The 18,139-nt window shown below is 31.0% G+C and overlaps 2 long non-coding RNA genes across 2 annotated transcripts; both read left to right on the top strand.

Annotated features, from left to right (window-relative positions):
- The first annotated feature begins 7,730 nt into the window (after window positions 1-7,730).
- LOC141703062 (uncharacterized) lies at window positions 7,731-8,388 on the top strand. The gene is made up of 3 exons (XR_012567347.1): window positions 7,731-7,848; window positions 7,965-8,018; window positions 8,224-8,388. It is a non-coding gene; the product is annotated as an uncharacterized LOC141703062 (long non-coding RNA).
- A 4,241-nt stretch (window positions 8,389-12,629) lies between these two features.
- Window positions 12,630-13,534, top strand: LOC141703060 (uncharacterized). Its single transcript, XR_012567342.1, has 4 exons — window positions 12,630-12,880; window positions 12,958-13,023; window positions 13,100-13,159; window positions 13,250-13,534. It is a non-coding gene; the product is annotated as an uncharacterized LOC141703060 (long non-coding RNA).
- The last annotated feature ends 4,605 nt before the right edge of the window (window positions 13,535-18,139 follow it).

Raw genomic sequence — 18,139 nt, 5'->3', positions numbered from 1 at the left:
CCCGTGCGATGCACGGGCTGATTATAACATAATATTATTATTTATATAATAATTTTTGTAAAAAAAATTATAAAAGATAATTAAATAAAATATAATAGTTATGTATTATTGAAATTAATGATACATATATTTTTTATATTATACTTTTGATAGATCCAAATTTGAATATTTAAAATATTAAGAATCAGAATATTGTTCATATTAAATATAACGATTCTCGTCTATTTATTTTAAAATTTAATAATACCATCACATATCAATTTTATATTATTAATCGAAAGAGATTAAAAACGTGACATGGCTACTCATATTTTAATACTTACACCATAAATTATTTATTTTATAACTAAAATTTTAGTGTACAAGCCCTAAATTCAAATTTTCTTTTTATTTCGAAAACATCCATTTTTTAGTAATAGGTGTTTCTTATACATAATGAATCCTATTTCAACATAAGGAATTCTATTATATGTTGGCCTGTGTAAGACCCTAAGAGAATGCAAGTTTTGTGTCTTTTTTAATTTCATGTATTTTTCATTTAACTTTTAAATATAGTATTTATGTTCATATGATATGTATTAACTATTAAGAATTAATTGATTATGAGATTATGTGGTCTCCTACTCGGAGAGAATTATAATTTGAATTAATTTTAGAAGAGTCAGAGATACATGTTTTTTCTTAATTTTAATATTAATAATATTTTTGAAAGTGGTGTTAACTATTTTTTTAGGAAAGTATTAACCAAATAATCAATCATAATCTGTTACGCTTAAAATAGCATATTACACTTAAAATAGCATATATAACATGTGTGATGCATGGTTTAATTTTAATATTTATTATCATATTATTATTATTATATTTACTTTTTAAAATTAAAGGTAAATTATGAAATAAAATAAATAAGTTCTTGAAATTTATGAAATTAATTTTAATACAAATTATTTAATCTTATTTTTTCAAATTTATTTACTAATTTTGCTATCCAAATATGTTTTTGATATAAATGGCGAATGGAGTAGGTTTTTAGTAGCGAATCATGTGACAACGACGTGCAAGTGTGCTCAGTGTGGGAACTTTGGCAGGACTAATGGATGTATAGCTTGTCTATATGGCATTTTTAAATTAATTTTATCTTTTTTAGTCCCCAAGATGAACGAAAAGTGTTTTTGCTGAGAGGGAGAGGCATACGCCGAATTCGCGTACTCTGTAGCGTAGAATTTTATTTTTAATGAAAAATGATAAGTGTTGGTCTGTTTTTTTTGGAAAGTGTTAATCAATTAATCAAACAAAATCATGTTTTGCTTATAATAGTATATAGTATACATAGATAGATTGATATTATTTTTAATTATTTTTAAATTTTTTTCTTGATTTATTAATTATATTTTTATATTATAATTTGAATTACTAATATTAATTTTGAAAGTGTTTGGTTTCCTGCGAAAGAGGTAAGAAAGAAATTGAGTGCAATTAGATATTAAGTTGGATAAGAATTTATAGAGTTTATAATTATATTAGATATTTGATTTTTTGTATTTTTAGGAAGGTGCTAACGAACCAACTAAACAAAATCATGTTCCGCTTATAATAATAGAATATATATTTATTAAATATATTGTTATATTATAATTTATATTACTAAAATTAATTTTGAAAGTGTTTGGTTTCCTAAAAATAGGTAAGAAAAAAGTTGAGTGTAATTAGATATTAAGTTGGATAAAAATTCATAGAGTTTGTAGTTATATTTATTACTTGATTTATTTTATTTAATAAAATTATATTTGCTTAAGTTTTATTTTGGAAGGTGTTAACATACTTTTTAGGAAGGTGTTAATCAACCGAACAAACAAAACCATGTTTCGCTTATAATAATATATAGTATAGATATGTTAAATCCCGTACGATGCATAGGTACCCGTTAATATTTTAAAAATTTATTTTTCCCGTTATATTATAAATTTAAAACATTTATATAATTATATAATAATTATAAATTTGTAATAAAAATTATATGATAACAAGTGGTCGTAGTTGAGTAGAATAAATATATTGTATCTTAGTAGTTTAACAATTTAGTAGTTTAGCTTATATATAACACTATTTATTTATTTTTTTAATAATAGGATAAACTATGATTGTAGTTTAGTAGGATAACTAAACTATCTATGTAGTAGTTTAGCGGATATATAATATATTATTTTTTGATAACCAAAATTTAAGGATAACTGTTGAATCAAATTATAACTTATTCTGATTATTATAATATAATATAGTATAAAATAGATAGTAATAGTATAGACATACCGATTATTAATAGTATAGACATAGATGTATGGAATTAGTTGTTATAGTAGCTATTGATGGGTCATTACGGAAAGCAGCCAAGTAGCTCGTCGGGATATAAAATTTTTTTTAAAAATAACAATTTTTTGGTGTAATATGGTTAAAAATACCCACTGAAAATATCATTTTGGATACGCATTTGTCATTAGGGTATCCTATTTTGTACTAAATACCCATTTGTCAAATAGATAGGTAATTTTGTTTAATATACGCATTTAGCAAATGCGTATCTCAAGATTAATATCCAAACTATAAATGCGTAGTTTTAATAATTTTCTTAGATATTTAATTCTGAAATGCGTACTATACTTACCCAATTACAAAATACGTAATCAAAACTGTATTTTCTTTTTTTTTTTAAATCTTTCAATCACTTATTTTGAAAATAAGTATTTTTAGCAATTAAACTCAAAAATAGGTATTATTAATACACATTTCTCCATTCTTGTTCTCCACTCGACTTCCCTCTGTATAAATCGCCGCCTAGGGTTCTATTCCAATCCTCTCTCTCTCGATCTCGATCTCGATCTCGATCGATCGATGGAGAACAAAGACACTATCCACCCTTTCCTTTCGGATGAAATCGTCAACATTATACTCTCCCATCTTCCGGTGAAATCTATTTTAAGATTGAGGTTAGTTTGCAAGTCATGGTCGTCTATAATTTGTACCCCTTGTTTCATCAAAACTCATCTTCACATATCTGCTACTGACCCTGACTATGAACGCCACCATCTAATTTTATCCAAAAGGCCTTATGTCCCCCAGTTTTACCCACGATACTCTAAGCTCTCCAACTGTTCTTTATCTTTTCTACTAAAAGAGCCAGTCCCTCACTAAATCCACGTGTTATTCATGACCATGCACATTGAGGGTAAAATAAGTCGTGTTGTAGGTTCTTGTAATGGTTTGGTTTGTTTAACAGAAGTCGAACAAGGTAACGTGGTTTTCTGGAATCCTTCCACTAGAAAATCAGCCCAAGCTTGATATAAAACCTGATCCGGAACATGATTGTGATTACGGGTTTTGGTATGATGAATGTACTGATGACTTTAAACTACTTGCGCTGTTTGGTTCTGAAAAATACGAGGTCTCCATGTATAGTTCAGTTTCTGATTCCTGGACAATGATTGGAGATTTTCCTTTTGAAATAGTTTGGGCGTGTGATGGACAGTTCGCAAATGGAGCTATCTACTGGAACGTTACTCAAGTTCACGATCCACTTGTTATTGCTTATATGATATAAAATCCAAGACTTTTCAACAGTTTATGCTGCCAAAACCAAATCATGAACAAGAACAAGGTTATTTGTACTGGATATTTGACATTGTTAACAATAGCCCTTCTCTGGTTCATTTATATAATACTCATGCTGACTTCTGGATAATCAAGGAAAGTGGTCTAGAAAAGCCTTGGACAAAATTGTTCACCATGTCTTACGAGACCAGACCAAAAGATTTAAGCCCCCGATTTTCCTTTTTCCGAGGGGCTACTGTGAGTATGGTGATATTATGCTGTGTTGTGATGACACCATAGTGCTATACAACTCTGAGGATAACACATCTGTGGATGTGTTGGACTTTTCTGTTGAAGTTCTTCGAGTTTATAGTTATGTTGAGAGCCTGATTTCACCCTAAAGGAAGAAGGTTCACTCTAGCAATATATATTTACTTTGGTTTTCGAATAGGTCTAATCATATTTATTGCCTAATTGTAATTGGTCTACTATATACATTCACTGTTTTGACATAATTTCCGACGAATGTAAGTAGATTAATATTCAGATTGAGCTACATTTAGTATATATATCAACCTTTGAAATTTAAGAATAATTTTATATTGTAGTACCATCTAATGTTTATCAGGTTTAACTATATTTTTGTTGCGTAAATGCAGAATTCAAATGTATAGTTTCCGTATTCCAGGATTAAGGACTCCATATGTTTAGTGAGTTTCTTCTAAATTTTTTTATCAGGAAGTGAACACAAAGTAGATTGTAGCATCTCATGTCCTGATGTCACGCACACAAGCGAAAAGAAAGAAATACCAAGATCTACAACCAAAATAAATATATTTATAATATTAGAACTCTAGCACTTCTGCTAAGTTGCGGCCAATGCTTCCTTCCCTGTTACATTCAAAAATTTAAATTTTCCGGAGTATCCTAATAGAATTAATTTGCAATCTAACAATATAGGACTAATGACATATTGTACAGGCGGTCTTAGGAATAAATCGATGTGAAAAGGGTGGTGCATAGCTCTTGGTGTAGTTCGGAACAATTGTGGTCTTTTGCCAGGTGTAGGGTCGTTTTGTTCAGAGGAATCAATTTATTTTAGTACCAAATAAGGATTTTTGTTACTTCCTTGCTTGGGACTTGGGTTGCTATTATGATGGTTTTGGTTTAAGAGTTTAGTTTCCGGGGGGATAGGCTGTTAGGAGAATATGGTTAATAGTTAAAAAGGATTTTCTGTGTTCTCCAGTGACCCTTCTGGTTGGTGCTTTCGTAACTGGTGGCTCCTTTCTGGTTGGCTTGAAATTCAGGCTTATCTTGACTTGAACGTTCACACTACATTCTGCACACTTGAAGTTTCACATAAATGAATTTGCCCCATCAATAAGTATTATCTTGTTTCTCTTTGGAGGTCATCTCAGCGTAGTTCCATTTACCCTATACAGTACTTGTAAAATCTGTTCTGATCGAGACATAATTTTACCCCTGAAATGATATTTGTTGTCCTAAAAATCTTTTATTTAAGATGTTCTACCGGAGAAGGTCTGCCTTGATGCATTAATATAAAATGTCTGGCTTTTACACTAAATTGACTACCAAATTGGTTTGATTACCTAATTCTTAATACACATGATAAGTTCTAGACTTGTGAATCCTCACAATCTGCAATTGTTAATATTTTAGTATCAAACTATGTATTACATATGCCTCAGATAGTATAAAGTTATAGTTGTGTCATGTGTGTGTCCCTAGCTTCAGGTTTCTTTCTTTCAGGTACTTGCAATTTTTAGATTCTCAGTCGTGCTTTTAAATTATCAGATTGCTTCATAAAAAAAATTAGACTATTGTAATTTGTAACAAAAAAAAAAAAGAGCCTTAATCAGTTGACACATTTTGATACACAGCAAGCACACCCCTCTGCTTGACCTTTGTTTGATTCTGCTTCAGCGTGAGGAGGAAAAAAGATACATTGTTAAACCCTCAGCACACATGTTTTGGCATATCTCACAAATTTCTAAATCACTTCCTTGGGGAGACACATGCAAAAGCATGTGGGTTCAGGGGTAAAGAATGTGCGTTATTCCAAAATTATTCTTAGCATGTGTGCTAACAATTTTTAAATATCTTTTGAGCTCGGGTACAATATGGGTTTAATACGGGAAGAAATAAAAAATTCACGTTTGAATATAATTTTTGCAATATCCCATCATATTCATATCCAAATCTATATTATCTTAAAGACTACTAATGCCCATTTAGAATTTACCCACTAAATTTACCCATGAATTTAACCATGACCCACTATTCATACCCATTTAATTTTTTTACACATAAAATATTATATTATACACATATCCATGGATCTTTTAAAATTTAATATTTTATAACCCATATACAAACTAACCTATTATACGGCTAGACCCCCTAATTGTAGCAACTGATTAGTACGTTCAATTTTTTTTGAATTTTAAAATTTAAACATCTTATCTAAGGAAAGATTTGCATAATTTTCTCACATCTGTTACAACACTAATTCAATGATAATTATTGGTTTCCTTATTCTCTCTCATTCTTTATTTACACATTCAATTTTTTTTTTGAAATTCAAATTTCCTTAATTATCTCATATACAATCAAATTTCCTTAATACGATAAAACTATCTATTCAAATATATCTACCTTCACAAACCACTATTTCAAATTATATCAGACATTTATCTCTCTCATTCTTCTATTTTCAATTTTTTTTCTTTTTATTCGACTTTTTACTCTTTTTTTTTGTAATTTTAGTATAATTTTTTGTATTGATTTGATATGTCGTCCCTTTTACTCTTTCTTTTTTGTAATTTTAGTATTACAAAATTTATTTTTCAATGGTTCCATTTTTACATTATTTTAATTATTTTTCAATGGTTCTTAATTTACCCATTTTTTAAATGGGTACCCATAACCCATATCTATATATTCTTAAAGAATGCTAGTGAAGGGTCCTTAAAATAACCAACTTTGACCCATTTAGGCAAAATAACCAAGAAATAACCAACTATAACCCGTTAACCCACACACTTTTACCCATTTTTATTTATGGCATATGGCAGAAATTTTAGATTCATAAGCTGTAACATGCCATATATGGTAAGTTGTTATACGTTTTTATGCAATTTGAATCCCTCTTTAATAATTTGTCTGCTACATTCCTTATCGACAATATGAACTTAGAAAATTCAAAAACTAAATTGTATGATGCCCATAGTTTCAGGTTATCAGTATCAATCATTGCTAACACCGTGTTCATGTGTTCAACTTCAAAATAGAGTTTTGTCAATTACTGGCGAGGATGGATAATGCGGATTGTTTATCCTCCCTGCCTGAATCCAAGTTAGGTCGCAAACGAGATACTTCTGCTGCTCCGCCCGTTTCACCGACTGGTATAATTACTCATACATTCTTCTTATTCTTTTTCTTATCCCTCATTAATATTATTATTTTAATACATATGTCTTACAGTGGTTAAGCGTCGTGGACATGGGTCAGCACTTGATGCTTACTTGCATAATAGGATGGTGAATATGCAAGGAGATAAAAATCATCAAAATAAACCGGTCTCCGCTAAAAATATTAAGATTCAGCCCGCTGGTGTTACTACTGGTAATATCAATTATATGTTTTACCTATGCAAAATAATATATGTTTGTGATAACATGAATTATTGCAGAGAAAAGTCATCTGGGGTACAACACTCATTTACAATGTCCAAGAATTATCGACAATGGAGGCACCGTTTTTGTTTCAGGTTCTGTTAAAGATAAAAGGGGTTCTAATTCCCCTATCCAAATTGACCAACATTCTATTCAAAGGAGCACAATTGAGAATAGTAACAGTGTCTCCCCGGAAATATCTGTTAAACGGCGAGGTCGTGGTCTGAGTATTAATACAATCCTTCAAAGAACTTTTACAAATTTCCCACCAAATAATGGTATACATACTTTTACTTATCTTTAATCTTTCATACTGTGAATTTTACATAGTATATTTTATATACATTTTAGTTTACTCGAAGAAGAAAACTCATCAAACTGCTATATATACAACAATGATTTCTGCAGTTTTAATCTTTATTTTTTATAACTTTTGATTGTATGTAAGCAGAGAAAAATGTGTTATGTTCCGATACTCTTATCCAAACAAAGAATACGCGTCGAGGTCGTGGTCCGAGTATTAATACAATCCTCCAAAAAAATAAAGAAAACTATCTGCCATCTATCGGTATACCCACATTTTAATTACATTACTCTTTATAGTTTTTATATGGCTCTGTATATTACTGTCGTGTTGTGAAATATACAAACATAAAATTAACAGAGCTATCGATATCATCTCAGATAGCTCCAAGTCTATGCCAGGAGTGGATCTCATGTCCCCAGATTCAAGAAGTGGTATTATACTCGGAGCTCAGGATAACATTCATAAGTTATATTCCACTTCAACTGTTACATCATCATGCAGGAGCAAGGGTAGAAAAAAAGATAAACCAATCAGCATGCTTTCACTACGTTTTGCATTTTCTCTATTAGTATTCCCATATTTGACCAATACTAATTTTGGTATTTTTTACAAAATGGCTTGATTATCTTTACCTAGGAGTGAGTGTTTTGACAAGCAATACTCCTTTGAGTCTTAAGGATACCTCAAAAAAAAACCTGGATGACAATACAACAAGTGGTTCTGGGAAAAATCCTAAACGGCGAGGTCGTGGACCAAGTATTATGACAATTCTGCAAAGGAATAAAGAAAATATTTCAGAAAATAAAGGTATCCAATCAACTTACATGTAAACTGAATCTTTTTTCTTATTGGATTCATACATAAAGAGTTATTGTATTTCCTTATATCCGCAGACATTTTTACAGGCACATTTAAAGAGCCGCTTGCAGCAGACCTCGACTCAGCAGTTACAACTCAATGCAATGTACTTAGATCCCAAAATAGTACAATGTCATCCAATTGCAATTGTAAGTTTTGGTATAATTTTTTTCGTTTGTTTCTTGACTTTACAGAAATCCAATAATTAGCAAGTACCATTTGCCTCACTATGAATTTGTCATTTTAGTGTATGGTAGAACAGATCTGCAGGCTGTTGGAACAAATAATGAAAATGAAAAAATCATACGCTTTACTTCTCATAATAAAGGTAATTGGTAACATATCGATTCCCTATATTGTTGATGATTACCTGATAAAAATTTGGTTGACTCATCTTACATTTCCCAGGCAAGCGCCCTATACCTACTGATGGCAAAACAAAGTCACCAGATTATAAACGAAAAAATAAAGTTGTCTCAAATGATATTTCTTCAGATTTTAGAGAAAAAGGTACATCAGATTTAAAAGGTTTGTGGAAGATATTTGCAACACACCCTTCATATGATTATGTGAATTTTAATTTTTATTTAACTAATACAGGAAGCGAAAACACCACACCCGTACCTATTTCCTCTTTCATGCAATCAAACATTGACACATCAGGTAAATATATTTACCTGAAATTTATATTAGAACATTTTTTTATTAAATAAGTAGTTTCTAATATTTACCACAAGTCATTTTACACCAGGTGAAAATAGATATATACAAAACAATTTAAATAACAAAAGATGCAACGAAGGTTCATCTTCCGGAGCACGTAATTTATTTGATAGTTTTAACGAAGCTGATGAACCTGAACATTACGAAGATGAATACTTTGATCAAAGTAAGTGATTGCAAATAAGTCACTATTTCTCCTCTCCATTTAGTAATTAAAGAACCATAACTTGGATCAATTTAAAGACATAAATGCAATTATTCAAACCATTCAAGTACATTGTTGTTCAAATTTAAGGTCAATAAAGAAATTAAAGCAGATGATTAATCTTAATCACAATACTACTCGGCAAAAAAGAACAATCAGTCGTAAATAAGCAACATAAGTCCTAATGCATCATCACCAAAGTCTGATTCTAACAAGTCCAATTCTATGAAAACAATTATAAAAGAATATAATAAATAAGTTAACAATATGAAAGAAAACAAATATGAACTATTGAACAAACCACCATTGCTTATCTTCTCCGAGATATGTATTCAGAATCTGGCCAGACAAGAACTCGATCGATCCTTTGGCTGACGGACTTTTGTGCCTGCAAAAAAATATTTGGGATTTTGGGGTTTAGTATTTGACTAATATAATATGTTTTAGTTTTATTAAGTTCAATTAAGACATAACCAATACAAAAATATATAGTATTATCTTTTGTTGTAAAATAAAATTATAATATAATTTCCTTTTCAAAATATAAAAATAATTTAAATGAAAAATTATAATACCATCATTAATGCATGTACCTTTTAATTCCGATACTTAATGAAAATATAACTGATTTAAATCGATTTAATATTGAAAAAAAATATTTATAATTTATTTTTACAACAAAAGTAACTGATTTAGTGAGTTTCATTACTTGGTATATCTAATATGCCTTATTACTTGGTATATCTAATACCCATTTCGTAGCCACATTCCTAATTTTTAAAGTTTATTAAACTATAAAATAATTTTTAAAAATAATAATTTTTTTAAAATTAAAGTTAATCTTAGCACGCGTAGCGCGGGCATAGGTCCCTAGTTAAGTATAAAATCACTAGATCCATGAATATATCCACAAAATTTACCCAATGGGTAAATAAATTTACCCATGACCCATATTAAGTATAAAATTTATATATCCATGGATATATCCATATAAGTTTACCCATTTTTTTATCTATCAAAACACTAAACATGGAATTTTTTTGAATTTTAAAATTTAAACATCTTATCTAAGAAAAGATTTGCATGACTTTCTCACATCTATTACAACACTAATTTAATGATAATTATTGATTTCCTTTTCTGAAATTTATTCTTTCAAAACATGATCTCTTAACCCTGGCCGCCTCCATCATCATCGCCTTCGTTCCATTCCTCTGTCGACTACGTTACAATCAGTTCAATATATTTTCCTATCTTTTTTTCTCTTTATAGTTCTGTATTATATCCATGGATTCTATCTTCTTTTCTCTTTATTATCATATATGCACGATTTGTTTGTTGTATATATGTTTATCCATTTGTTTTTTATGTTAATTAATAAGACATTGTTATGTTTTTATCTCCAAAGCTCTTATCATTCTCTTCGTATTTTTTTAGATGATGGTGTATTATAATGGCGAAGGAGAATCGTTTGGTTCCGATAAACAAATTCTTAGGATTCAGGTTCTACGAAATCATGTATATATGTTCCCGAGTTACTTCATAATGAGACTGATTTTTGTATCTCATTTATTTCTCTGACAATATTTGTAGTTATTTGTTGATATGTTTTATTTTTTATTTTTTTATTATGCAGCACACATGTTTGACAAAAATTCCAATAGAGGTTTGTTAATCAGTATGTATTTCTATGAGCAGTGTGTTTCTATATGTTTGTTTCATATGTGTTTGTCTTTATAATTGTTCACCAATATATTCTTCATTTGTGGTTGTAAATTTAAAATAACATGTTTGAGATGATTTTTAAGCTCGGAATTACATTATAAAATTAGTTTTAAAATCCAGTAATTTTGTTTCAGTAGAGTTTGTCTTGAACTAAATGCAATTGCAAGCAGTAGTATTTGAACAAATATACCGGTGACTGGAAAGTTGTTTTAAGGGAGGCTGGCTCAGGTAATGAAATTCTTGAAAATCACTTCAATATCAATTGTCATTTATTTTATTACCCTGATGTATTTTATCTTCTATATCTTCTGATAATAAAGTAAAATCATTGTCAGGTATTTGCAGAACTGTATCGTTAGTGACATCAAGTGTAGTGTCCTCTCCGCACTTTGACAATCATGTAAGGAATGCACAAGTTAGACATTGCTGGTGTTGTGTTAAGGCATCGTCAATATTGGTAACAGTTTTTTTCTTTCTATTTTGGATAAAATTGTTTTCACTCTACTCACCAATTCTTTAACAACATTAAACTGCAGGAACATCTATGTACTTTAAATATTGAACGGAAAGACAGATAATACATACACAAGTAAATGGCTGTTTCGGATATGATGAATGAATAATTTGATTAAGACGAGTAAGAATTTTATTTTTTTTAAATATCTTTATTCTACGATATTAGTACTCTTATTATGCGAGTTTCTATAATTACTATTGTTACTACGCCTGTGTATGAATGAAACAACTGGTTATGTTACTTTTATGAGCAAAAAATCTGCTTACGAGCTCTATGTTGACCAAATTCATTATGAATAAACATTCAGTGTTTTATTTTAGATTTGATATGTCCAAGACTGCCTTCTATCTTTGTTAAAATCTGGTGTGGCAAGTGTAGTAAGAAATTTGTTTATCAACAGGATTGAGAATCATTCTCTATTTTTGCCGATTCGTTTCCAACAAGTAGATGGTTCCACTGATTCATGGCAGTCGCTTCTTCACAATTCATCTGCCTCTTTTTCATGGGAAGATCTAGGCAGACCACGGCAGTTGGAACTCTTGGTGGATGGTGATGACCGTTCAAAATCACTAAAGTATAGTATTGATGAGATATCTGATCATCAGCCTGTTTTTGTTACAGAAGAACCTACAAGAGTTCTACGTATTAACATCCCGAGAGAGGATAAAGTTAATATTATAAAAATTAGTGACTGGATGCCGGAGAATGAACCTGAAGCAACTTTAAGTAGAAGCACTTCTTTTTCTTCGATCCCACTTTCCGAAAATGATAATCTTCAACAATCAACTTTGAATAATGAATTTCATGTTATTTTGGAGATTGCTGAGCTCAGGCTATCCATCATTAACCATACACCTGAGGAGATATTATATCTTTCTTTACAAAGTCTTCTATTGTCATATTCAACTGGCTTTTTGAATACAAACATCTCTCCATTTTCATACAAGATCATATCTCTTCAGTTATTTGTTTGACTGCTTTAGCTGGATTACTTTTTGAACATTTAATATTTTATTTATTATTATTTTATCTCAGGTACCTTTTTGTCAAAAGTGCAGTATTATGACTAACTTTCACTTGTGTAATTTGCTTTGGGTTACTCTACATTGTAATCACTATTCAATTTTTTTACTTTATCGCAAGTTAAATCCTTGCTTTGCTTGGTTTGACATATGTTATTGCTCTTGCACCAAGGATCTCTCTTTTAATTCCTTGACCGGTGATCTTCCTGAAAACTTCAGCGCCTTTTCAAGCATGGCCAATATGTAAGTGTTAAGGTTATTTCACAGTTTTGGTTATATTTATAAGATCCTTTTTGGCTTCAATGTTAATTGTTTTGCAGGTATTTGCAAAACAACCAGGTCACGGACATTATAAATGTCCTTGCTAATCTCTCCCTGCATATTTTGTGAGTAAGACAAGTCTACTACTTAGTAAGGGCTATCAATTTAATATTAATAACTCTATTATATCTACATTCTCAGGAATGTTGGAAATAACCGTTTTAGCATTTGGAAACCTGATCCACTAAAAAGCATTATTCAGTAAGTATTTGTCACATTAGTTTCCTGATTATATTATGTGCCAAGTAGATAATTTTATATTTAAGGAGTATATGCATGATATTGTAACAGGAGAGAGGGTAACTCTTAGAGTTCAGGTCCTGCACCACCTCCTCCACCTGGAACTCCTCCAGTCAATAGTGAAAACCGAAATAGAAAACTAAGTGATAATAACTCATCAGATGGTGGAAGCAAGAAATCAGGTATAGGCGGTGGTGGTGTGGCAGAAATTTTCATATCCATTTTAGTTGTTGGAGCCGTGGTTGCATTCTTTATAGTGAAGAGAAGGTCCAAAAAGTCATCTGCAGATATAGAGAAAGCTGATAGTCAGCCATTCACTTCTTACACTTCACAAGAAGTCCAAGGTACCAATCTTCTTCATTCAATAGAAAATTTTATAACTTTTTCTCTCAACAGATCTCATCACCCTTTTCAGAAGCTCTTCTCCGAGCATCATAAACCTACGAATAACACTCTTGAGATTTATGACATTAATAAAAGTAAATAGTTCCACATATAATCTATATTGTAGTCATATTAAGGTGTTACATTATGACTATCTCATGTTTTGGATACTGATACTTATCACAACTTATGACATCTTACCTACTGAAAAGTTCATATGAACAAAAATGTCTCTTGAATTATATATCTTGAGTTTTTTGGACCTACTCATTTGTAGTTCTATTGCTATCTTGTTGTTGTTTGATTCTAAATGTTACATGACTCAAAATACTGTTAGTGATTTGAAACAGAAAATTTACTGGAACCTGATGGAAAGTTGTAGTTCAGTAGTTGTCGTTTTTTGTGCAAAAAGTCTGTCATCAATCGCGTCTTCTCTAAATGTAATTCAAATTTCATGTATGTTGTAGGTTAGCTGCTAACAGTCAACTAATATTGGATCAATTAGGAACTGCAAAAGGTGTAAACAAAAATATAATTTTTAAATACTCAGCAGACACTTACCTATAAGGCCCGACTCCAATCTCCAAAGTTCTGTTTATTTCTTAACATGATTCAGGATGCTTCTTATAGCATCTTGGTGGATATTAGTTTTAATACATATACATCATGTTCTTTGATATAAAAGTTATCAGCAGGTTTCCGCAAAAACTTCTTGAAAACACACATCAATACAGAAAAAGTTATCTTCTGCTATGTTGGATGAAAATTGAGGTGCTTTTCCCTTTGCCGAAGAGTACTACTTGGATATGGCAGAAGCCTGTCTTTCTAGCCAAGTCGAAGAAGATGGACCGGTAAGGAAGAGCAAGTATAAACAACAAATATGATATGTGAATAACTATAATGCTTTGTGTAATACCCCCAAATCCGGGGTCGGGGATCCGGGTTGTCACGAGTTCCATTTCCCTTAAAACATCCAATCTTAATAAATAATCAACTACTCTGTACTGTGACCCCACAATAAACACACACACCGCAAGTTATAGTCTCAGAGATGAATACCCAAAAATAATCACAAGTCATTTTATTCCACAATTATCTGCCAATACACCTTAAAAGGTTTTCTGAATAAATTTACATTTTCTTTGTCATTATTACAATTCATAAATATACATAAATCTGGTACATCAAAAGTTGAAAGCCTAGCCTATTGGTAGCTCCTACCTCAGCTACGGTGGCATCAACGCTTCCGGAAAACTGCGGAACGTTTCCTAACCGCTGCGAATTGGAAGCTTGGTTTTGTTCATCTTTTCTATCTGTTGTTGTGTGATGAAAGAAGAAAGCAAGGGTGAGCAGCAAGCCCACCAAAATAATATGTATAATGATTAACAATATATGAGCCTTCTCATAGTACTCATGAAAGTCTTGGTCAAAAGAAATGAACCAAGTTTGATATCTTAATGCGATGAAGTCGCAAAATATTCAGTATACATACATATATACTTTTCAAAATCTTGGAAGTCCTCTTCCATGCATAATATACACAGAGTTCCAGTTTATAACTGTATAAAAATAAATATCGTTGCAAGGTGATCTCATATATCTAACCTTGTCTCAACGTTTTTCTGAAAGTCTTTGATATGCATAAGAAAATCATTTACTAGGTATAAGTTTAAAAGATGAAGTTACAAGATACTCCAATATACTTATATCTTTTCCGAATACTACTTGAACTACCACCGTTCAAGTTATAATTAGTTTCAAAAGTTCATCATACTGATGAGACTACAAGATAAGACTTGAATAGATTCAATCTTTGAAATATTTTGAAGGAAATGAAGTTATGATATACTTCATTAAGTTCTGATATATATATATATATATATATATATCCACATATACATCTTCTTCATACATTTCCTGAAAACCTCTGTCATGTAAGGTATGAACAGAGTTTGTAACATCCAATGAATTTTTGGAAAGGAAAAAAAATTGTGGCATAAACCCGATATCTTGCTGATCAGGCAAAGATACCAATAAGTAACATTTTCTACTAGTAGATGGACGAATTCCCCACTGGTCATCACCCTGGTCGCAATAGGACCTTATGCTGGACTGCCATTCAGCCACTTACGCATTTGATGGACTCCCACTGAGCCACTTACACTATCATGGACGCCCACTGAACCCATGTTGCTTATGCCGACTCGATAGATGGACTTACTTCCCGAATGTTGGGTAAGTAATCAATTCATTTACCAAAACTGCAACCTTGTTGCGAATATAAAATACACCATAGAGCCGGATCCCTCAGGTTTTGAGCGAGTATTTAAATCCCCTTCGAAAGGAGGATCTTAAATATAAAAATGAGTTTTGGGATCCGCTCTAACTTTTAAAAATCATTTTGAAGACTTGCAAAACATTTTTAAGAATGTTTGGAGTGATGCTGATTTAACAAAATAAATCAGTCCCAATATATTAGAAAATATCTGAATATTATTATTTAAATAATATTCCCATAAAGAATAATCTTTATAAAAATAATTGAAGTAGATGTTGTAAAACTTATACTTGAAATGAGTATTAAATAACCAATGATATACTTATACGAAAGTACTATCTTTATTTGAATCATCAAGATAAGTTTGATTATCGAACATTATTCTTTAATAAAATAAAGAATATTAATAAATAATAAGCGGAGTCATAATACCTCGAATGAATATTATAAATAATATTCATTAAATAAAATAAAGGAGTCATACATCCTCAAATGAATATCCAATTAATAATCATTAAATAATATAAGCTGAGTCATAAGCCCTCGAATGAATATTCGAAATAATATTCATATAATAAAATAAAGGAGTTATAAGCCCTCGAATGAATATTCGAAATAATATTCATATAATAAAATAAATGGTTAAAGTTATCGAATAAACCTTATTCGATTAATAGTTTGGAAAACTATGACCATATATATATAAAATATATATATTATACTCGGGAACATCGACTCCCGGTTTAGGAATATGTTCACCTTTTGATCCCCTATACTAAGGGTAAACTCAAATACCGCTTATCTCTAGCATAGGTATTATGCAACTATAAGCATTTGAACCAACAGATATATAAATCGAGAATATGAAACAGGCATGCATATATACCATATCACATGCTACAATATATCGCAAGAATTTGCTAATAACCAATATGCATTTATCGCAAGATCATGCATATACACATATACATCACAACAACAGTTATACGGGTAGAAAACTTGCCTGAGCGACTGGGGGTTACAAATGGCTCGGGACGAGTCTGGTAACCTATAAACAACAAGTAAGTTGGAATTAAACCAAAGTCACTTGTAAATCTATACTTTAACCAACTTAGACTCTAACGCTTGCTCTGCGCTTACTGATTCTCTTAAGTCACTCGAGTACCCTCGGCTCCACCATTTTTAATAATTTAACCATTACGAGTTTTAAGGCGATTCCTTCGCGAGTGTCTTACCAACTGCCTAACACACTTAACATAATTGTTTCATACACTAATTAACCCTTTTTGGTCTTTAACCTATGTTTCAAAGTAAGGCGAGGGGAAATGTTTTGTTCGCGAAATGTCGTTACTTAAAACGGTCGTTTATCCTAAACCGTACATCGGAATCAAACGAACCACATATCAAAACGAAGCTCGTAACATGTACTTTCTAATCATGGCAATGGTCAAAACCTATCAGGGAGTTCTCGGGTCCTAATATTATGAACAAAAGCAGTCTAAAGTAAATCGGACATTACGACGGCTATGTTTACGCGATTTCCCAAATTTAAACCATTCCAAATCCACCACAATTCAATCCCAATTCATAACCCAATCAAAACTCCATCCAAACTACATTAAAACAGCCCCAAATCAACTCATTATAATCAATTTACTTAATCCTAAAACTTGAATTTAAACTATACTACAATCTTTAACCAAATCATAAGATTTCAACATTCCAATCTCCACCATTCCAACCCAACTCTAAACCAACCATCATTAAGCTACTCTAATACCATATCAACCAAAATCATCCTAATATACAAAGTAAATCTAGGGTTTGGAGATGATATACCTTCCTTGAAGTGGTGTGAGTAGCTAGGAAGCCTTAGGAAGCCTTGAGGAGTCTTAGGAATGCTTGGATCTTAAAGGAAAAGCAAGAAAAATCAAGTTAAAAACCTTGAAATCACTATTCATTATCTTCTTCATTGATTTATTGGAGAAGATAGAGAATGAATGGGATGCTTAAACTCATAATATAGCCATATCTATGCATAAGGAATACTAGGGAATTATCCTACCAATTTAGGAAGCTTGGATCTTGGATTTTGAAAATTTCCCTTTGAAAATGCAAAAAGCCGAGAGCAATGTTCTTGGTGATGAGAAATAGAATTTTGTTTTGGTGAAAAATGATTTGTTTTGGCTTGGTGGAAGTAGTTTTGTTTTTGTTTTGGTTAATTACCTTTTTAGCCTTAAACTTTGTATGGTTCTAATTCAACCACATTTCCTTCCTCC

Source organism: Apium graveolens, unplaced genomic scaffold (assembly GCF_009905375.1).
Source record: "Apium graveolens cultivar Ventura unplaced genomic scaffold, ASM990537v1 ctg6156, whole genome shotgun sequence".
In the NCBI taxonomy this organism is placed as follows: domain Eukaryota; kingdom Viridiplantae; phylum Streptophyta; class Magnoliopsida; order Apiales; family Apiaceae; genus Apium; species Apium graveolens.
This window is presented reverse-complemented; position numbering and strand designations above follow the sequence as displayed.